Source organism: Somniosus microcephalus, chromosome 1, assembly GCF_052327205.1.
Source record: "Somniosus microcephalus isolate GS21.2 chromosome 1, FLI_Smic_1.0, whole genome shotgun sequence".
Lineage (NCBI taxonomy): Eukaryota > Metazoa > Chordata > Chondrichthyes > Squaliformes > Somniosidae > Somniosus > Somniosus microcephalus.
The window spans coordinates 40,365,609-40,389,543 of record NC_140987.1 but is presented as its reverse complement, the minus strand read 5'-3'; positions in this window follow the sequence as shown (position 1 = coordinate 40,389,543).

Below are 23,935 nucleotides of genomic sequence, written 5' to 3'. Positions count from 1 at the left end.
ACTCTTTGTACCTCGGGGCTCAAAGGTACTGTATTTGATTTTGGTGGATATCTTGAATAAAACTAAGAACTGTAAAACTGTAGCGAAGTTAAGATTTGAGAGTAGGTTCTCTGATGATAGAATTGTAAGCTTTCTTTTTTTGGAACTGTTAATGTTGCAATTGACTCACCAACTGTAAATTATATGTCGGTTCTTTAATAAATCTATATATTTTTAGAATTGCCTGTACTTCTGTATCAAACTCGCAAACTCAATCTCTGTACACTCTTTGGTGAGGAGTTGCAGAATTCTGGGGGAGTTTTCCGGACCCTCATAATATCCGGAGCGTTACAGTCTAGCTAAACTTATTAAAAGTGCTATCTGGAGGACGGTAACATTTTCAGGTTGTTCCTTTCCTTTAGGGAGAGATAGTCCGGACCGTTAGATCCAATTAAGCGTCTTTAGGATTTGGCTACTCAAACTTTAGTTGAAAGTGAACGTCTGAAGAATACGTCTGAACTGGGGTAGCCCTAAAGGGGCTAAGACTAGTAATTATCCCTTCAGGCTGACCTTGCTCTACACTTGGACTCTCTACACTTTCAGATTGTTTGTCTGTCTGACTTGGGCTCAGACTTAAATTCTGACTTTGTCTTGGACTTGTTTCTGGTACATCTGATGTAGGTTTTGCTACTGGTACTCTACTTGTAACTAGACTATCTGACTCATCAGAATAAATTGAATCATCCCAGCTTTCAACTCCTTCCATCTCTGTAGGTAAGATATGATCAATGTGAACAAACCTAACCTTTCCATGGTCAAACATCTTGACCAAATATGTGCAAGGGCCACATATCTTCACTACTCTTCCTGGTAACCACTTAACCATTTACAGTGATGGTTCTTCACTCTAACCTCCTGATTCAACTTCACACTCCTCTCTCTAACTCTACCTTTATCATGACTCTCTTTCTGCCTTGATTGTTTCTCTTCTACGGATTGTGCCAGGTTTGGCTTTAACAACGAGAACCTGGTTCGTGGCTGTCATTTGAGAAACAACTCTGCTGGTTTTCTACCAGTCGTAGTATGAGGAGTATTCCGATAGGTAATCAGAAAATTTGCCAGTTTGCAGTCCAACGGCAACTGATGTTTCTTTGGATTTGGATCCAACATTTGCTTGATGAGGGCATGTTTGACAATTTGTACTGTGCGCTCTGCTGCACCATTTGAAGCAGGGTGGTATGGTGGAACTTTGGTATGTTTCACGTCGTTTCTGCTCATGAACTGTGTGAACTCTTCTGAACAATATTGCAGCCCTTTATCAGACATAATTTCTTCTGGGAGGCCATATGAAGAAAACAATCTTTGCAAATTGTCTCGTGTTTTGCTTGTTATTATACACATCGGAAACACCTCTACCCACTTCGAGTGACTATCTATCACTATGAACAATTGCTGCCCTTCTAGCTCAGCAAAATCTACATAATCTGGGAGGCCATTTCCATGGCTGTAATGGTACTGATGGTGGTTTCTTGCTCACCGATTGATATGTTGTACACTGACTGACTATGTACTCTATCTCTTTATCTAAACCTGGCCACCATAAGTAACTGCGTGCAAAGCTCTTGGTCAAGCACATTCCCAGGTGCTGGTCATGAAGATCTCTGAACAATTTAGACCTGAACCTATTTGGGATAACCACCCTTGCTCCCCACATGATACAATCTTTATCCACCGACAATTCATTCCTACGAATGAAGTATGGATGGATATCTTCCTCTGATACCTGGTTTGGCCATCCATTTGCTATGTAATCATACACCTTTGACATAATTGGGTCCTGTTTGGTTGCCCTACCAATCTCTTCAGCTGTGACTGGTAGCTGATCAATGTATGAGAAATAGAACACTTCTTCCTTATTGAGTGTAACTTGTGACGGGGATGGCAACCTGGACATAGCATCAGCATTACTGTGATCAGCTGATTGTCTGTACTCAATGTCATACGTATACGCTGACAAAACCATAGCCCATCTCTGCATTCGGGCTGCAGCTAAGGTTGGAACTGGGGACTTTGGATGGAGGATTGTTGTCAGGGGCTTATGGTCAGTAACTATGGTAAACTTACAACCAAACAAGTATTTGTGAAACTTCTTGACCCCAAAAATCAATGATAAAGCTTCCCTTTTGATCTGCGCATAAATCCACTCACTGGCACTGAGAGTGCGTGAAGCAAAAGCAATTGGTCTCTCCTCCCCACTATCTAGTACATGAGAGATCATTGCCCCAACTCCGTACAGAGAGGTGTCACACGCTAGCTTGATATCCTTAGATACATCATGGTGAACTAACATGGTACTCTCTACTAACTGGCTTTTACACTCTTTGAATGCTGTGTTGCATTCGCTTGGCCACTTCCAAGGGACCTGTTTTCTCAACAGCTCATTCAGTGGATGTAACAATGTAGCCAAATTTGGGAGGAACTTTCTGTAATAATTCAAAAGACCCAAAAATGATCGCAATTCAGAGACATTCTTGGGAGTGGGTGCATTTCTGATTGCATCCAGCTTTCCCTTGGTTGGATGTAAACCATCTTTGTCTACTCTGTGCCCTAAGTACTCCACTGAGTTTTGAAACAACTCACGCTTGTGAGCTGTCACTCGTACTCCTTGCTTCTCTAGCCGTCTGAGCACTTCATTCAACACCTCAGCCTGCTTGGTGCTGAAATGAGTATGTCATCCAAATAACACACTGCTCCTTCAATCCCTTGCAAAATTTGGTTCATCACCCCTGGAATATGTCGGGGGCAGAAGACACTCCAAATGGTAGTCTATTGAACTGATATAGGCCTCGGTGAGTATTTATAGTCAAGCATGACTTGGACTCTTCATCTAACTCAAGTTGTAGGTAGGCGTTTGTTAGATCTAACTTCGAAAAGATCTGGCCACCTGTCAGCGTTGTGAACAAATCTTCCACATTTGGCAACGTATTGGGTAGATTACACTAGAACCTGGTTTACAGTTACCTTCTAATCACCACACAACCTTACCTTACCATCTGACTTAGGTACAACAACAATGGGTGTAGCCCATTTACTCAGATCTACCTTTGAGATAATGGTCTCAGTTTCTAATCTTTTGAGTTTTTGCTCAACTTTCTCCTCGAGTGCGTATGGTATGGGACATGGCTTGCAGTATACTGGTGTTGCATCCTTCTGCACTCTGACACTTGCCTTGAAGTCTTGGATCGGACTAGCCGTTTCGCTGAACACCTTCGGATACTGCTTGATGACATCATCTTTCGATGCAAATTTCGCTTCCACACAAAAAATCTCATTCCAATCCAGCTTCAGTGCTCCCAACCAGTTTCTACCTATCAAGGCAGGCTTGTCCCCTGCCACTACTATGAGGGGCAAGCTCTGACACTGATCCTTGTATTTCACTGGTATGGTGACACTTCCTGCTACAGGGATTTGCTCTCCTGAGTAGCCTCGCAGCTCTACCTTCGATTTCTCTAGTCAATAATCACGCAACTCGTCGCGATATAGTGTTTCCGGTACCATGCTCACGGATGCACCAGTGTCGATTTCCATGGGTATCCTGGTTCCTGTGACATCTACTTGGATGACCATAACTTGCGAATCGCTGTTAGATACCTTTGTGCTACCTTTGACATGAATCTCCAGAAACTCCTCGTCCTGCTGCTTCTCTTCAATGGTATGTAGTGTCTGGTGATTTCTGTTTCTAGCATTGCCAGTCGGTTTACTCTTCGGTCAGCATGCCTCTGCAAGATGCTCAGTTTTCTTGCAGTAGAAACACTCTGCCTTCACATATGGACAGCTTTGAGCGATGTGTTGTCCCAGGCACCGATAGCACAACTTCAAAGCACTGTTACCTTGGCCAGTTGCTGAGGCCTTGGGGCTCAACTGCCTTTTACTTTTAACCTGCAGCCGATTCACCTCGATTGTCTGATGACTGGAAATGGCGTGGAACTCTCAGGAGTATCGTTCAGCCATATCCATTGACATAGCTGTCCGACAAGCTAAGTCAAAAGTCAAAATAACAACAGCACAACATGACTTCTGGTAAGAACTGTACTGCACATGGCTTTATTATTATATACATCAGTAGTCCACCAGGTGGCTGTATTACACCCTCCATCTGCCCAAATCTCAGAATAACTGAACTGAAAAAGATTTAAATTTTTTTATCTACTTTGATATTGCTTCCATGCATCCTGAGAAAATTCAGCATTCCCTTTCCAAACAAGAGGAGGAATTCCTTGAGTGTTTAAGGGATGGTTATCTGGATCAATATGTCGAGGAACCAACTCGGGAACAGGCTATATTGGACTGGGTACTGTGCAATGAGAAGGGACTAATCAGTAATCTTGTTGTACGGGGACCCTTGGGTCAGAGCGATCATAACATGATCGATTTCTCACTCGAAATGGAGAGCGAAGAAATTGACTCAGAGACTAAGGTCCTGAATTTAAACAAGGGGAATTATGATGCCATGAGACGGGAACTGAGTAGGTCTGATTGGACAACGTTCCTGGGAGGACTGGAGGTAGATAAACAATGGCAAACATTTAAAGATAGAATGACAAAATTGCAAAAATTGTTTATACCAATCTGGCATAAAAGGAAATCTAAAAAGGTGACTCAACCGTGGATAACAGGGGAAATTAGAGACAGCATAAAATCCAAAGATAGGGCGTATAAAATAGCCCAAAAAAGCGCCAGAGCGGAAGATTGGGAACAGTTTAAGATAGAGCAAAGGAGGGCAAAGGGCATAATCAAGAGGGGCAAAATAGCTTACGAAAACAAGCTGGCGGAAAATATAAAAACTAACTCCAAAAGCTTTTATAAGTATATCAAAAGGAAAAGACTGGTGAAAACCAAAGTTGGTCCATTGCAGTCAGATACGGGGGAATATATAATGGGAAATAAGGAAATGGCAGATCAACTAAATGCATACTTTGGGTCAGTCTTTACGAAGGAAGACACAAAAAACCTCCCTGGGATATCGGGAAAAATAGGGACATTGGCAAAGGAGGAACTGACGCAAATCAATATCTCTAAGGATATGGTGTTAAGGAAGCTAAAGGGATTGAAGGTGGACAAATCCCCAGGGCCTGATAACATGCATCCTAGGGTACTGAAGGAGGTGGCCCTAGAGATAGCGGATGCACTAAGGATGATTTTTCAGAATTCATTAGACTCGGGAACAGTGCCCATGGATTGAAGGGTAGCTAACGTTACCCCACTATTCAAAAAGGGGGGTAGGGAAAAAGCAGGTAATTACAGACCTGTAAGCCTTACATCAGTTGTGGGCAAAATGCTGGAGTCCATCATTAAGGATGAAATAGCGGAGCACTTAGCAAATGGGGACAGGATAGGACAGAGTCAACATGGATTTACAAAGGGTAAATCGTGCTTGACTAATCTATTGGAATTTTTTGAGGGAGTAACTGGTAGAATAGATGGGGGAGAGCCAGTAGATGTGGTGTACCTGGACTTCCAAAAGGCCTTCGATAAGGTCCCACATAAAAGATTAGCATGGAAAATTGAGGCTCATGGGATAAAGGGGAAAGTATTGGCGTGGATAGGGAACTGGCTGTCAGATAGAAAACAGAGAGTTGGAATAAACGGCTCATTTTCTGAATGGCAGGCAGTAACAAGTGGGGTACCACAGGGATCTGTCCTGGGCCCCCAGCTGTTCACAATTTACATTAATGACCTGGATCAGGGAGTCGGATGCAGCATTTCCAAATTTGCAGACGACACTAAACTAGGAGGGGGGGTGGGCTCAGAGGAAGAGACCAGGAAGCTCCAGAGCGATTTGGACAGACTGGGCGATTGGGCGGATAAATGGCAGATGCACTATAATGTGGACAAGTGCGAAGTTATCCACCTTGGGTGCAGGAACGGGAGGGCAAATTATTATTTAAATGGCAATAGATTGGGAGAGGGGGAAGTACAGAGAGACCTGGGTGTTCTTGTACACCAGTCACTGAAGGCGAGCATGCAGGTGCAACAGGCGGTCAAGAAGGCAAACGGTATGCTGGCCTTCATAGCAAAAGGGTTAGAATACAGGAACAGGGATACCTTGCTGCAGCTGTACAGGGCACTGGTGAGACCACACCTCGAGTACTGTGTACAGTTTTGGTCGCCTCATCTGAGGAAGGATGTTCTTGCCATGGAGGGGGTGCAGCGGCGATTCACCAGGCTGATACCAGGAATGGCGGGAATGACCTATGAGGAGAGACTATGTAGTTTAGGGATGTACACACTGGAGTTTAGAAGATTGAGAGGGGACCTCATAGAAGTGTATAAAATTCTGACAGGTCTAGACAGACTGGATGCAGAAGGAATGTTTCCCTTGGCGGGTGAGAACAGAACTAGAGGACATAATTTAAGGATAAGGGTTAAACCATTTAGGACAGAGATGAGGGGGAATTTCTTCACTCAGAGAGTGGTGAACCTGTGGAACTCATTGCCACAGAGGGCAGTGTACGCCAGCTCATTAAATATATTTAAGAGGGAATTAGATATATTTCTACGGGCAAAAGGGGTTAAGGGTTACGGAGAGAAGGCGGGGACGGGATACTGAATTAAAGGATCAGCCATGATCTCATTGAATGGCGGAGCAGGCACGAAGGGCCGAATGGCCTACTCCTGCTCCTATCTTCTATGTATCTATCTATGTATCTATGTAAGAGCAAATAAAAATCATTCACCTATGAGATTCCTTTTGAAGGCTTGTAGATGGATCTGTTGACAAAGTTTCACGGAGATCGATTTTTAATTAGGGACGTGTTCGGAGCAGGCGAGGCAGGGAAACCCCTGTGAGGGCCATTTAACTTCCTGGCCTCATTTAAATATTCCAGGACAGTATCCTGCCTAACGAGAGTGACTTCAGGGCCGTCGGGTGGGAGCACAAATCCAGTTGGGAGCCCAAGGTTGCCGGGGGGACATAAGGGAACAGTCTCTGGCATAAAGTTAGCGCTGGGCACTGCGAGAGAGAGGCTGGGGAGGCCCAAGTGCCTAACTTTATGCTGGAGAGTGTTCCCTTAGGTCCCCCCGGCAACCTCGGGCTCCCAACCCGATTTGTGCTCCCACCCGATGGCCCTGAAGTCACTCTCGTTAGGCAGGATACTGTCCTGGAATATTTAAATGAGGCCAAGAAGTTAACAAAAACGTGCAAGTTCCAAAAGACATTCAGCACTCAAAAGATTTAACCTGCGCCATTTCATTTCAGTGCTGTGTGCCAGCAACAAAACACTTTTTTTTAAATTGCAGTTCGCTGCTGTTGCGACTAGTTTACTTTGAACATTCTCCCTTTTTGTGAATCTGATTGCATGTTAGCAAATCAAGGAGTCGAACTCGCATGGCCTTCCCCGTTTTAATTACTCTAAATTCTAATCAAAGGGCTGGAGTATGGCGAGCTAGCAGGCAACATGTTCAAGACTGCCTCATCTAGCCACTCCCTGACTCCTGCCATGATTCCGCTGCCAGTGTTGGCCCCATGCGCATCTCCCGAATCTGGGAGTTAAAATGCCAGTGTGGCACTGATAAAGTCACGGTGCCACACTTCTCAATGTGAAGGAGGCCCCCGTCAGCCAGGGCCGACGGCCCTCCTGTGCCTGAATTAGGGAAAGTAAATATGGTGAGGAACGGGAACGCATCAGGAACACGGCGCAACCCTCCCGCCATCTTAACTCCCTTTCCGCAGCATTCCCACTGGACGGGGTGAGGGGGGTGCGGTGTTGTTGACACTACAATTCAAAAATTGCACACAGCTTCCTTATGCATTCAATTAAATGCAGCATTCTATGGGAGCTAAGGACATTTTTATCTGCATTGCTTCACACGAATGCCGTGTTGCCAGACAAGCACAATGGGCAAACCACTATCTTCTTCATGAACAATCTGCTGCTTACACTTACTGCCTCTTGTACACAGTGACATCAGCCTCAGCCAAAAAGCCCTCCGGCTCCCTTTTGAACGTTGCAGCAAATCTGCGCTCGCCGCAAGAGGCGGAAACTTGCTCCAAAGGTCAGTGCCCGCTCTGTGAAAAGAAAAAAACTCCTGACATCCAACCCATTCTGTGCTTATGTACCGCATGTGCGTGTGTCCTCATTCTCCCTAACCTAGCTTATTCAAATATCCGCATGGACACAGTCCGGAAACGGTAGCATAGTGGTAATGTCACTGGGCTAGTAATCCAGAGGCCTGGGCTAATGATCCAGAGCTGGGGAATTTAAATTCAGTTAATTAAATAAATCTAGAATAAATGTAGCTAGTATCAGTAATGGTGACCATGAAACTACCGGATTGTTGTAAAAACCCATCTGGTTCACTAATGTCCTTTAGGGAAGGAAATCTGCTGTCTGGCCTTCACCACACGGACTGCAGCGATTCAAGAAGGTGGCTCACCACCACCTTCTCAAGAGCAATTCGGGATGGGCAATAAACGCCGGCCTTGCCAGCGACACACACATCCCGTGAATGAATTTTTAAAAATCTATCCATTCCAATTATCCAATTCCAATTAAAATGCTTTATTGGCATGAAAGTTTACAGAGAACCATATTGCCATTCATTATTTAACAGATCTCAAACACAGGCATGGACAGGATAACTCGTGGCAGATTCACCTGCATATTGTCCCATTTCAAGATTCAATAACCCCCCCTCCAAACTCCAGGCCATACAATGTCAGGCTGGGCTACTCTCCAAGTGGGGGAGGTGAAACCGGATGTGAAGAAAGATCCCAAACTGTTCAAGTTTGAATTTAAGAGATTTTATGAAAATCTGGAGCCTACAAAGCACAACCCTTCTTAATATTTCTTGCAGGACATTTTGCGAATGGCAATGTCCCTTTAAGAGAATTTGGTGAGGTGCTAGTGTCTGTGTGGGATTATGAGCAGTTGATGTCTGGGTGTGGTCCTTCAGTAAAATCATGCGTAAGAATGGCAAAAATTTAGTGAGCATCCTGGCATAGTTATCCAGTGACATTAAATTCCTTTGTAATTATATAGTTTGCTATCAATTTATTCTGCGTATGTCAATTACTTTCCCTACTAGGCGTACCGTGTGTGTGGTCTTACAAGAAGGGATAAGTCGATAACTGTGATATCAGTCCTTGTTTCACACCAGTGGCCAAAAGCCGCCAGGAGTAATTTTCACTTTGGGTGTAAAACTGGTGGCTGTGGATTGGCCGCCCGTTATCCAACCCACCCGATTTTTGCTTCCCATGACACATGTTGGAGGTGCTGTTCATTGGTTGAAGCTTAAAATTGAGGCCCGTCTGCCAATGTTCCCTTTAATTTTTTTTTTGAGTGCACGGCCCCTTGAAGGGGCTGCGCGGGAGGTCCAGAGCGCAGCTTAAAGGAAACATTGCCGTCTCAAGATTCAAGATTCAAGATTCAAGATTATTTTATTGCCATATGTAACTGGTACAATGGAATGCTTACTCCCCACTCACTCCCACAATATAAGCATAAATATAAAAAGCAAAAGTTAAAACAAGTATAAATATAGAAACAATAAGCAAATAAGCATAGCAATGACAGTCCAAGTTGCAGGATATGATGAATTGTGCAAAAAGCCTCTATTACCACTGGAAGTAATAGTAATGTAATATGATAAGTATATGGTAGTATAAGTATAATATAAATAAGTATAAGTTAAAATGCAGTGTGCAATGTACAAATGAGATATAAGTTAAAAAGTTAAGATTGAGGTACAAGAGTCCTATGTGCACACAGTCCAGTGATCAAGAATATTCTTGTGCGCTCACGGTTCAAGTGATATACAGTTCCAGTCTGCCTATCTAGGTGGACATAAAACACCCCACGACACCGTGTTGATGAAGAGCAATGGTGTGGAGATGCCGGTGTTGGACTGGGGTGGACAAATGTAAGAAGTCACACAACACCAGGTTATAGTCCAACAGTTTTATTTGAAATCACAAGCTTTCGGAGCGCTGCTCCTTCGTCAGGTGAAGTGCACCTGACGAAGGAGCAGCGCTCCGAAAGCTTGTGATTTCAAATAAAACTGTTGGACTATAACCTGGTGTTGTGTGACTTCTTACAGATGAAGAGCAAGGAATTGTTCTAGCCAACATTCCTCCCTCAACCAACTCCATCAAAATCAGATCATTCAACTGATCTCCTTACTATATGTAACAACATGGCAACAGGAGTAAAGCATTCAGCCCCTAAAGTCGCTTCCGTCATTCAGTCAGATCATGGCTGATTTGCACCTCAACTCCATTTACCTGCCTTTGTTCCATATCCCTTGATACCCTTACCCAACAAAAATCCATCAATCTCAGTCTTGAAAATTTCAATTGACCCCCCAGCACCCACAACCTTGTGGGGGAGTGAGTTCCAGGTTTCTACTACCCTTTGTGTGAAATAGTGCTTCCTGATTTCATTGCCTAAACTTAATTTTAAAATGATGCCCCCTTGTTCTGGATTCCTCCACCAGAGAAATGGTTTGTGTCTACCGTATTGAATCCCTTTATCATTTTAAGCACCTTGATTATATCACCCGACAAGCTTCCTAGCTCAAGGGGATACAAGCCAAGTTTATGCAACCTGTCTTCATAATTTAACCCTTTGAGTCCTGGTATCGTTCTTGTTAATCTGCGCTGCGCTCCTTTGAAGGCCAACATAGAAACAGAGAAGATAGGAGCAGGAGTAGGCCATTCGGCCCCTCGAGCCTGCTCCGCCATTCAATGAGATCATGGCTGATCATCCAAATTCAGTACCCTGTCCCTGCCTTCTCCCCATATTCCTTGATCCCTTTAGCCTTAAGAAATATATCTAACTCCTTCTTGAATATATTTAATAAGTTGGCCTCAACTGCCTTCTTTGGTAGAGAATTCCACAGGTTCACCACTCTCTGGGTGAAGAAATTCCTCCTCATCTCTGTCCTAAATGGCTTACCCCTTATCCTTAGACTGTGACCCCTGGTTCTGGACTCCCCGGCCATCGGGAACATCCATCCTGCATTTAGTCTGTCCAGTCCTGTTAGAATGTTATAAGTTTCAATGAGATCCCCTCTCATTCTTCTAAACTCCAGCGAGTATAAGCCCAATCGACCCAATCTCTCCTCATACGTCATTCCTGCAATCCCAGGTATCAGTCTGGTGAATCTTCGCTGCACTCCCTCCATGGCAAGGACATCCTTCCTCAGATAAGGCGACCAAAACTGCACACAATACTCAAGATGTGGTCTCACCAAGGCCCTGTACAACTGCAGCAAGACATCCTTGCTCCTGTACTCGAATCCTCTCGCTACGAAGGCCAACATACCATTTGCTTTCTTAACTGCCTGCTGCACCTGCATGCTTACCTTCAGTGACTGGTGCACAAGGACACCCAGGTCTTGTTGCACTTCCCCTTCTCCCAATCTATTGCCATTCAGATAATAATCTGCCTTCCTGTTTTTGCCACCAAAGTGGATAATCTCGCATTTGCTAATGCTAGAGTCCATTATAAAAGATGTAATAGCAGAGCACTTGGAAAACAGTGACAGGATCGGACAAAGTCAACATGGATTTACAAAAGGTAAATCATGCTTGACTAATCTACTGGAATTTTTTGAGGATGTAACTGGTAAAATAGATAAGGGAGAACCAGTGGATGTTGTGTATTTGGACTTTCGATAAGGTCCCGCATAAGAGATTGGCGTGTAAAGTTAAGGCACATGGGATTGGGGGCAAGGTATTGACTTGGATAGAGAACTGGTTGGCAGACAGAAAGCAAAGAGTTGGAATAAACGGTTCATTTTCCGATTGGCAGGCAGTGACTAGTGGGGTACTGCAGGGATCGGTCCCAGGACCCCAGCTATTCACAATATATATTAATGATCTGGATGAGGGAACTAGATGTAATATCTTCAAGTTTGCAGACGACACAAAGCTGGGTGGGCGTGTGTGCTGTGAGGATGATGCCGAGAAACTCCAGTATGATTTGGACAGGTTGGGTGATTGGGCAGAAGCATGGCAAATGCAATATAATGTGAATAGATGTGAGGTTATCCACTTGGGTGTCAAAAACAGGAAGGCAGGATATTATCTGAATGGCAATAGATTGGGAGAAGAGGAAGTGCAATGAGACCTGGGCGTCCTTGTGCACCAGTCATTGAAGGTAAGCATGCAGGTGCAGCAGGTGGTTAAGAAGGCAAATGGTATGTTGGCCTTCGTAGCGAGAGGGTTCGAGTACAGGAACAAGGATGTCTTGCTGCAGTTGTACAGGGCCTTGGTGAGACCACATCTTGAGTATTGCGTGCAGTTTTGGTCGCCTTATCTGAGGAAGGATGTTCTTGCCATGGAGGGAGTGCAGCGAAGATTCACCAGACCGATACCTGGGATGGCAGGAATGACATATGAGGAGAGATTGGGTCGATTGTGCTTATACTCACTGGAGTTTAGAAGAAGAGAGGGGATCTCATTGAAACTTCTAAAATTCTAACAGGACTAGACAGACTAGATGCAGGAAGGATGTTCCCGATGGTCGGGGAGTCCAGAACCAGGGGCCACAACCTAAGGATAAGGGGCAAGCCATTTAGGACAGAGATGAGGAGGAATTTCTTCACCCAGAGAGTGGTGAACCTGTGGAATTCTCTACCACAGAAGGCAGTAGAGGCCAATTCATTAAATATATTCAAAAAGGAGTTAGATATATTTCTTAAGGCTAAAGGGATCAAGGGATATGGAGAGAAGGCCGGGACAGGGTACTGAATTTGGATGATCACATGATCTCATTGAATAGCAGAGCAGGCTCGAGGGGCTGAATGGCCTACTCCTGCTCCTATCTTCTATGTTTCTGTGTTTCTATATTTATCCAAATTATACTGCATCTGCCATGCATCTGCCCAATCACCCAACCTGTCCAAATCATACTGGAGTTTCTTGGCATCCTCCTCACAGCACACACGCCCACCCAGCTTTGTGTCGTCTGCAAACCTGGAGACATTACATCTAGTTCCCTTGTCTAGATCATTAATATATATTGTGAATAGCTGGGGCCCTAGGACCGATCCCTGCGGTACCCCACTAGTCACTGCCTGCCACTCGGAAAAAGGCTCGTTTATTCCAACTCTTTGCTTCCTGTCTGCCAACCAGTTATCTATCCAAGACAGTACCTTACCCCCAATCCCATGTGCTTTAACTTTGCATGCTGATCTCTTATGCGGGACCTTATCGAAAGCCTTCTGAAAGTCCAAATACCCCACATCCACTGGTTCACCCTTATCTATTCTTCCAGTTACATCTTCAAAAACTTCCAGTAGATTAGTCAAGCATGATTTACCTTTTGTAAATCCATGTTGACTTTGTCTGATCCTGTCACTGTTTTCCAAGTGCTCTGCTATTACATCTTTTATAATGGACTCTTGCATTTTCCCCACTACCGATGTCAGGCTTACCGGTCAATAATTCCCTGTTTTCTCTCTACCACCTTTTTTCAATAGTGGAGTATCATTAGCTACCCTCCAATCCATGGGAACTGTTCCAGAGTCTATAGAATTTTGGATGATGACCAGCAATGCATCTACTATTTCTAGGGCCACTTCCTTAAGTACCCTAGGATGTAGATTATCAGGCCCTGGGGATTTATCGGCCTTCAATCTCGTCAATTTCCCTATCACCATTTCCCTACAAATACTGATTTCTTTCAGTTCCTCCCTCTCATTAGACCCTATGTTCCCCGACATCTCTGGGAGGTTATTTTTGTCCTCCTTTTTGAAGACAGAACCAACGTATGTATTTATTTGGTCTACCATTTCTTTGTTCCCCATTATAAATTCCCTGATTCTGACTGCAAGGGACCTACGCTTGACTTCACCAATCTTTTTCTCTTCACATATCTATAGATGCTTTTACAGTCAGTTTTTATGTTCCCTGCAAGCTTACTCTCATACTCTATTTTCCCCCTCTTAATTAATCCCTTTGTCCTCCTTTGTTGAATCCTAAACTGCTCCCAATCCTCAGGTTTACTGCTTTTTCATGCCAATTTATATGTCCTCTCCTTGGATCTTATGCTATCCCTAATTTCCCTTGTTAGCCACGGTTGAGTCACCTTTTTTGTTTTATTTTTATGCCAAACAGGAATGAACAAATTCTGTAGTTCATCCATGCGATCTTTAAATGTTTGCCATTGCCTATCCACCGTCAACCCTTTGAGTAACATTCCCCAATCAATACTACCCAACTCGCACCTCATACCATCGTAGTTTCCTTTATTTAAATTCAGGACCCTAGTCTCTGAGTCAAATACTTCACTCTCCATCTTAATGAAGAATTCTATCATATTATGATCGCTCCGCCCCAAGAGGCCTCGCACAACAAGATTGCTAATTAATCCTTTCTCATTATATAATACCCAGTCTAAGATGGCCTGATCTCCAGTTTGTTCCTCGACATATTGGTCCAGGAAACCATCCCATATACAGTCCGGGAATTCCTCCTCCACAGTATTGTTACTAATTTGGTTAGTCCAACATATCCTTCCTGAGGCTCGCTGTCCAGAACTGAACGCAGTACTCCAGCTGTGGTCTGATCAAGGATCTTATTTTGTGCAAAGTGGATGTGGTGTTTGCCTGCATAACAACAGTCACTGCCCTTCAAAATAACTTTGGATTGTTTCTGAAAGGCACTACATGGCACTGTATAAATGTACAGGCCCCAAAATCGCACTGCCGTTCCAGTGGACTCCTGCCATAAGTCCAGTGGAAGTCTGCCAGAATGGGCTACAAACAAAGTTGGGACCTGCCTATGCTGGTTCTTGGCCTTAAGTATGAGTTTCCAGGATGGCCTTGTGTGGGCAGATTGCCTGCCCACCTCTACAAGGCTGAGGGGATGAGGTCTCCCTAAGTCAGAAGTTCCAATCTCCCAGCTCTATGTCAGGACCCAGTGTACGATTGGTGGAAGTACGCCTGGTCTCATCAATTATACCTGCCTGGTTGCAAAGGAATCTGTGTCCACCTGAGGGTCATTGACAGGGTTAGGGGCCTAGACCCCTGAAGAGTATCCAAAAATGGGTTAGGGAGAGGGATTTGATGCAGCCCCCTTTACAAGGGCATCCAGATTGTTCTTGTGGTGGGGTGGTGTGGGGGGAAACCAAACACCTTTCTGAACCAGCCAGCTACTGCTGGCCTTTCCAGAGTATTCGTCAGGGGGCATCTTGGGTGTGCCGCACAACCCTGAAGGTCTGTTCCTGTTGACTCTGCAAACTTCAGGATCAGCGGTGGAGAGCGGTGGCCCTGAAGACTTTCCAGGCTTCATTCCCTTGTTTTGAACCCAGAAATCTCTCCAAGAAAGAAGGAAAGAAAGAAAGAAAGACCTGCATTTCTATAGCGCCCTTCATGACCACTGGACATCTCAAAGCGCTTTCCAGCCAATGAAATACTTTTGAAGTGGAGTCACAGTTGTAATGTGGGTAACGCGGCAGCCAATTTGTGCACAGCAAGGTCCCACAAACAGCAATGTGATAATGACCAGATGATCTGTTTTTGTTATGTTGGTTGAGGGATAAATATTGGCCCAGGACAAGAAGCTCAGGCTGCTTCAACTCTTCCTGAGGCAATCGAGGCTCGCACCTTGTCAACACGTTGGATATTTCCATTGCTAATTTCCATTTGCCGGAAGCTGTTTTCACAATCGTTCGTCTCCGTGCCGTGTAGGATGATGACCCTCCTTTAAAGCTGTGGTTTGACTTGAAGAATAATATTTGAATTTAGGGGTACGGTAGTGTGGTAAACCACTTTTATCGTTCACTATCGTTACACTATAGTTATCACTGTTATATTGTTCTCACTGTTCTCACTGTTGTATCACTATACGAGGTCGCCTCTTGTCACGCTGTTATACCTGGGCTGACCATCACTGACTCCGCCCATGGCTCCACCTACCTGCCCAGGTATAAAGGTAGTCGACTGGCTGGTATTCCTCCTTGTTGGATCCGATCACCCATGAGGGTGGGCTCTGTTATTTAGTCAATAAAAACCTATAGTTACTTTCCTAACTCGTCGCTTTTCATTGGACGAATTGATAGGTACATCAATTTTATTGACTAAATAACAGAGCCCACCCTCCGGGGCCCGTCTTGCTGCGAAAGCACGTGAGGGCCCATAAAACGGACCCCCTGGTCGAGAGGGTGAACCTCCTGCACGCCAACCCCCAGTACGCCTACGTGGCTTACCCAGACGGGCGGGAGGATACTGTCTCCTTACGAGACCTCGCACCCTCGGGCACTCCGGAGACACCACCTTTACCCCCCCCCACCACCCCCCCAATTCCAGCCCAGGTAGACGGCATGCCGGAACCCCACGAGCCTTCGCCGACCACGCAGACACTGGATAATGCAACACCGCCGCTGCGACGATCGGAGAGGCTTACGAGGCCTCCGGACAGACTGACATACCAGAACTGGTAGTACACTTCACCCCGCCGGACTCAAATCTAAAGAAGGGGTGAATGTGGTAAACCACTTTTATCATTCACTATCGTTACACTATAGTTATCGCTGTTATATTGTTATCACTGTTCTCACTGTTGTATCACTATACGAGGTCGCCTCTTGTCACGCTGTTATACCTGGGCTGACCATCACTGACTCCGCCCATGGCTCCACCTACCTGCCCAGGTATAAAGGTAGTCGACTGGCTGGTATTCCTCCTTGTTGGATCCGATCACCCATGAGGGTGGGCTCTGTTATTTAATCAATAAAAACCTATAGTTACTTTCCTAACTCGTCGCTTTTCATTGGATGAATTGATAGGTATATCAGGTAGCAGTGTAGTTATGTTACTGGACTAGTAATCCGGCAGGCCTGGACTAATGATCCAGAGACGTGAGTTCAAATCCCACCAGGGCAGCTGGGGAATTTAAATTCAGCTAATTAAATAAATCTGGAATAAAAAGCTAGTGCCAGTAATGGTGACCATGAAACTACCACATTGTCACAAAAAAAACATCTGGTTCACTAATGTCCTTTAGGGAAGGAAATCTACTGTCCTCTACCTGGTCTGGCCTATATGTGACTCCAGACCCACAGCAATGTGGTTGACTCTAAACTGCTCTCTGAAATGGCCCAGCAAGCCACTCAGTTGTACCAAACTGCTAAAAAGAAGTATCACGGACTGCAGCGGTTCAAGAAGGTGGCTCACCACCATCTTCTCAAGGGCAATTAGGGATGGGCAATAAATGCTGGCCTTGCCAGCGACACCCACATCCTGTGAACAAATTTTAAAAAATGACAAAGGATTTGTCCTAATTATTTGGCTTAAGTGGCCCGTTTGTTTCAGCACAGTAGATGGTGGCATAGTGGTTAGCACTGTTGCCTCACAGCGCCAGGGACCCGGGTTCGAATCCAGCCTCGGGTGACTGTCTGTGTGGAGTTTGCACATTCTCCCCGTGTTTGCGTGGGTTTCCTCCGGGTGCTCCGGTTTCCTCCCACAGTCCAAAGATGTGCGGGTTAGGTTGATTGGCTATGATAAATTGACCCTTAGTGTTAGGGGGATTAAATACGTGGGGTTACGGGGATAGGGTGGGATTTGTGTTGGTGTAGGGGTTACGGGGATCGGGTGGGATATGTGTCGGTGCAGGCTTGATGGGCCGAAATGGCCTCTCTCTGCACTGTGGGGTTTCTGTGATTCTGTGATAGACCACTTGGTCAAGAGTTCCGCCACAAACTCTATTTCCTATATTTCCTAAGGAGGCTGAGGGGATGTAACCTGTCACCCCTGATCCTCTCTAACTTTTACCGCTGCACAATAGAGAGCATCCTGACGAACTGTATCACAGTATGGTATGGCAGCTGTAGCTACTATGACCGGAAAGCCCTGCAGCGGGTAGTCAAAACTGCCCAATGCATTACCGGCACCCGGCTACCGACCATAGAGCACATATACCAGAAACGCTGTTTACGGAGGTCACGGTCCATCATCAAAGACCCTACCCACCCCAGCCACAGTCTGTTCGCCCTCCTGCCATCTGGGAGACGCTACAGATGCATTCGCACCCGTACGACCAGATTTAGGAACAGCTTCTTTCCCAGGGCTGTCATCCTACTGAACTCCACAAATAAACTCTAAAGCCTGCACATCTGCTAATGCACTTTATTATGGTTATGTTTATGTTAATGTATTACAAGCCAAATGTATGTTGAATGTTTAAATGTCTTAATCTAAATGTACACTCTCGGGAGCTGCAAGCCTACATTTTGTTGTACTGCACTTGTGCACTAACAATGGCAATAAAAGTTGATTTGATTTGATTTGATTTGATGTCCTGTGAGCAAGGTTACTGTAGGAGCATGTAGCACATTCATATTAAGTGTTTCTCTTCACTGTTTTCAATGAAATCGTTAACCTGTTAAAACATGCCTTTGTCAAAACAGTAGAGAGAATTTCAAAGAAGCCATGTTAAGCGTTCGTATGATGACATCACTCGGGGCAATCTCCAATGCTTCTATGTTCTCCAGAAGCCATTTTTTCTTTTATATGAGGATGTCAAAAATGTATTAAACAAAGGCCGTCAGCCTTCAGTAAAGATGCCTGCACCAGCAGGTAGCATCTCTTAATGCTGTGTAACCAGAGTATGGATCATGCTCAAAAGTGCATCACATAAGCACAAACAGATGTACGGGCATGCGGCTGGATTAGCAGAGTTCGGTTTTGTTAGTTAAGCTGCTCTTTAACCCATTTTTTTTAAACAGGAAGGGTCCAGCACTAAACTGACTCTTGTGCATTTCCCGGCAGATTTCACAGTGACATGAAAGCATTTGACAGTTAGGGATGTTATTAATAAATGTCAGAAGCCTCACAGAACTTGTCCCTGCTGAAACCAGATGAACAACAACGAAAAAAAAATCCTTAAATGTCAGACCAGAAAGTTTCAAGCTGGTTAAACAGGTCCCGGAGGAATTTCTACATCAGTCAATATTTCATGCGATTTTTTTTACAACTTGACAGGAAGTCTCTGGGGTAAAACATAAGTAAATAAGGTAAGAAATAAGATACTGTTTGAAAGTTTCAAATGCTAGTTATTCATTCCACACATACATGCTGGTGACACACGAGTGCTCTGGAACTGTGGAGTGGTAAATAGCGAGGAGGGAAGCCTCAGGCTACAGGACGATATAGACGGGATGGTTAGATGGGCAGAACAGTGGCAAATGGAATTTAACCCTGAAAAGTGTGAGGTGATGCATTTTGGGAGGACTAACAAGGCAAGGGAATACACAATGAATGGTAGGACCCTAGGAAGGACAGAGGATCAAAGGGACCTTGGTGTGCATGAACATAGATCCCTGAAGGCAGCAGGACAGGTAGATAAGGTGGTTAAAAAGGCATATGGGATACTTGCCTTCATTAGCCGAGGCATAGAATATAAGAGCAGAGAGGTTATGATGGAGCTGTACAAAACGCTTGTTAGGCCACAGTTACAATACTGTGTGTAGTTCTGGTCGCCACACTATAGGAAGGATGTGATTGCATTGGAGAGGGTGCAGGGGAGATTCACCAGGATGTTACCTGGGCTGGAGCATTTCAGCTATGAAGAGAGACTGGACAGGCTAGGGTTGTTTTCGTTATAGCAGATAAGGCTGAGGGGGGACCTAATTGAGGTGTACAAAATTATGAGGGGCATAGATAGGGTAAATAGAAAGGAACTTTTCCCCTTAGTAGAGGGGTCAATAACCAGGGGGGCATAGTTTCAAGGTAAGGGGCAGGAAGTTTAGAGGGGATTTGAGGAAATACCTTTTCACCCAGAGGGTGGTTGGAATCTGGAACTCACTGCCTGAAAGGGTGGTAGAGGCAGGAACCCTCACAACATTCAAGAAGCATTTAGATGAGCACTTGAAACGCCATAGCATACAAGGCTACAGACCAAGTGCTGGAAAATGGGATTAGAATAGACAGGGCTTGATGGCCGGCGCGGACACGATGGGCCGAAGGGCCTCTTTCTGTGCTGTATAACTCTATGACTCTATGTGCTTGATAGAGGCAGTTGCAGCTGTAAGTTCTGTGGATCAAGCAAGATTTACAAAACAATCGTCGGGGGATATTTTGTTTGACTCCAAAAGTATTTTTCAGTTTCCTAATATTGTAAGATCCGTAACGTAGAAGGAAAATGTCTGCAAGGTGACACTTGTCTACTTTTTAAGAATCAGCACTGGAATGGACTTGAAATTGGAACTGATGTCTGGCCACAGAATGTTGGGGCACTAACACATCATACTGTGAATTGGGGAAAAGAAAGAACTTGCCAGTTATATAGCACCTTTCACAACCTCAGGACGTCCCAAGGTGCTTTATAGCCAATGATGCACTTTTGAAGTGGAGTCACTGTTGTATTGTAGGCAAAGCGGTAGCCAATTTGCACAAAGCAAGCTCCCACAAACAGCAATGTGATAATGACCAACTAATCTGTTTTTAGTGACGTTGGTTGAGGGGATAAGTATTGGCCAGGACACCGGGGAGAACTCCCCCCGCTCTTCTTCGAAATAGTGCCGAGGGATCTTTTACATCCACCACCTGAGAGGGCAGATGGAGACCTCGGTTTAATGTTTCATCCGAAAGACGGCACCCCCCGACAGTGCAGCACTCCCCCAGTACGCCGGCACCCCCCGACAGTGCAGCACTCCCCCAGTACGCCGGCACCCCCCGACAGTGCAGCACTCCCCCAGTACGCCGGCACCCCCCGACAGTGCAGCACTCCCCCAGTACGCCGGCACCCCCCGACAGTGCAGCACTCCCCCAGTACACCGGCACCCCCCGACAGTGCAGCACTCCCCCAGTACGCCGGCACCCCCCGACAGTGCAGCACTCCCCCAGTACGCTGGCACCCCCCAACAGTGCAGCACTCCCCCAGTACGCTGGCACCCCCCAACAGTGCAGCACTCCCCCAGTACGCCGGCACCCCCCGACAGTGCAGCACTCCCCCAGTACGCCACCCCCCCCGACAGTGCAGCACTCCCCCAGTACGCCACCCCCCCCGACAGTGCAGCACTCCCCCAGTACGCCACCCCCCCCGACAGTGCAGCACTCCCCCAGTACGCCGGCACCCCCCGACAGTGCAGCACTCCCCCAGTACGCCGGCACCCCCCAACAGCGCAGCACTCCCCCAGTACGCCGGCACCCCCCGACAGTGCAGCACTCCCCCAGTACGCCGGCACCCCCCAACAGTGCAGCACTCCCCCAGTACGCCGGCACCCCCCGACAGTGCAGCACTCCCCCAGTACGCCGGCACCCCCCGACAGTGCAGCACTCCCCCAGTACGCCGGCACCCCCCGACAGTGCAGCACTCCCCCAGTACGCCGGCACCCCCCGACAGTGCAGCACTCCCCCAGTACGCTGGCACCCCCCAACAGTGCAGCACTCCCCCAGTACGCCGGCACCCCCCGACAGTGCAGCACTCCCCCAGTACGCCACCCCCCCTGACAGTGCAGCACTCCCCCAGTACGCCACCCCCCCCAACAGTGCAGCACTCCCACAGTACGCCACCCCCCCCCGACAGTGCAGCACTCCCCCAGTACGCCGGCACCCCCCGACAGTGCAGCACTCCCCCAGTACGCCGGCACCCCCCAACAGTGCAGCACTCCCCCAGTACGCCACCCCCCCCGACAGTGCAGCACTCCCCCAGTACGCCGGCACCCCCCGACAGTGCAGCACTCCCCCAGTACGCCGGCACCCCCCAACAGCGCAGCACTCCCCCAGTACGCCGGCACCCCCCAACAGCGCAGCACTCCCCCAGTACGCCGGCACCCCCCGACAGTGCAGCACTCCCCCAGTACGCCGGCACCCCCCGACAGTGCAGCACTCCCCCCAGTACACCGGCACCCCCCAACAGTGCAGCACTCCCCCAGTACGCCGGCACCTCCCAACAGTGCAGCACTCCCCCAGTACGGGTAGCGTAAGTTGCTTCCTGTAGTCCTTCACAATGCTATGTTACTGATCTTAGCTGTGCAAAAGCATTAAGTGGAGTGTAGAGGCCTCGAAATTGAGGAGGAGAGGCAGCACTGAGCCGCGCCCAGACATGTCAGCAACAAAATCAGAATGTGGTTGGCAGAAGCCTGGGGGTCAGGTTGGCTGCCTCAACTTTGTCTACACTAGTGATTCTCAAAGAGAGTTCCAGTGTAGCATCCTTGTGGAAGTTTTGCTATAGTGCTAAAGAATCATTCTCCTATGGCTCAGCTTCATCAACTGTCTCAAGATTCCTGCTCGGATGCTGGGTCAGGAGCCCCTTTGAGTGTTGACAATACTGCTGCCTGTCCCCTTCTCGGTCTCAATTGGTTCATCGCTCAGGGAGAGCAGGTGGGTGGGAGGAAAGGAGGGCTTGGCATCCCCATCAAATTAGAATCTTTTTGCATAATTTTGAAGAGCCTAACCAATAAGGAAGATAGGCCTAGGTTTTCAGTAGCTTGCGCCAGCAGTTAGCGCCTTAAGAGAAGTGATTTCCGGGCGCTATGCGTGTAGCGCCCGGGCGCAGCGCAGTTTGCGCTCCGCCCCAAATTAAGTTGCCCGTTAGCGCCGGCGCAAAGTTTAGCGCCCGCCCGGATGCGCGCGCAGAAAATGACGTCACATCCTCGTGCAACGCCCTTTGGCCGCCCCGATTGCAAACTTCAGTCGGACCGCCCCATTGTGCGGCGGGCGGCCGGAGCGTTTGGAAAAAGGAACGCAACACAACCAGCGCGGGCCCCGGGGGGCGCTAATTAAAGGGAACGTCCTCTCCAGTATAAAGGCCATCCTTTTTTCAGAAAACAGTCTTGTGCAACGCATTTCTGGAGACACAACAAGGAGGATAGCTAACTGGTTTCAAGCAGCAAGAGGCAGGTATTTTTGGACTCAGGCAATAGCGCTGCAAGTGGCCATTTGGAAATTAGACTGTTTGCCAGGATTTGATGGGGGCTGCATGGGGTGCCAACGCGCAGCTGCAGCGCCATATCCGTAGGGCTCGCAGACGCATTGTGAGAGGGGCAGCCCTGGCTAGAGGCAGAGGGGGCTACAGGCGTCGGCCACGTAGGCCTTACCCAGTCAGGCTATACCGCCAGCAGCGCTCCTACCTAAACATGAGTGCCGCGCGATGTGTTAGAAGGATCCGATTCCGAAAGGAGGTGATTGCAGAGATCTGCCACCTGCTTCGCCGAGATCTGCGGCCAAAGCTCAGGTGCAGGACGTCTCTGTCGGTGGAAGTGAAGGTGACGGTGGCATTGAACTTCTATGCCACCGGCTCCTTCCAATACGCTGCTGGGGACATAGCAAACATCTCCCAGTATGGCGCGCATCGCTGCATCCGCCACGTGACCGAAGCACTGTTCAGAAGGAGAAGCCAATTCATCTCCTTCCCCATGGCCCTCGAGAGCCAGCATCAGCGCGCATTGGGATTTGCCAGACTCGGGGAATTCCCCTTGGTGCAGGGCGCCATTGACTGTATGCATGTGGCTTTGCGGGCCCCTCTGGAGCATGGCGAGCAGTATCGCAACAGGAAGGGCTACCATTCTCTGAATGTGCAGCTGGTATGTGACCACAAGCAGCGCATCATGGCAGTCAATGCCAGCTTCCCAGGCAGCAGCCACGATGCCTTTATCCTGCGGCAGAGTACTGTGCATGACATGTTCCAGGCACAGCCTTCCCCAAGAGGATGGCTCATCGGGGACAAAGGCTATCCTTTGTGCACCTGGCTCATGACCCCGCTTCGCGCGCCCAGGACCGCTGCTGAAGAGGCCTACAACGAGAGCCATCAAACCACCCGCAACATCATCGAGCTAACTATTGGGGTCCTCAAGCAGCGGTTCCGCTGCCTTGATCGCTCCGGAGGAGCTCTCCAGTATTCGCCGGACCGGGTCTCCCAATTTGTGGTGGTTTGCTGCATGCTGCACAACCTGGCTATCCGCAGGACTCAGGCACTGCCACCTGACGTTGGACCAGCACCTCAGGAGGA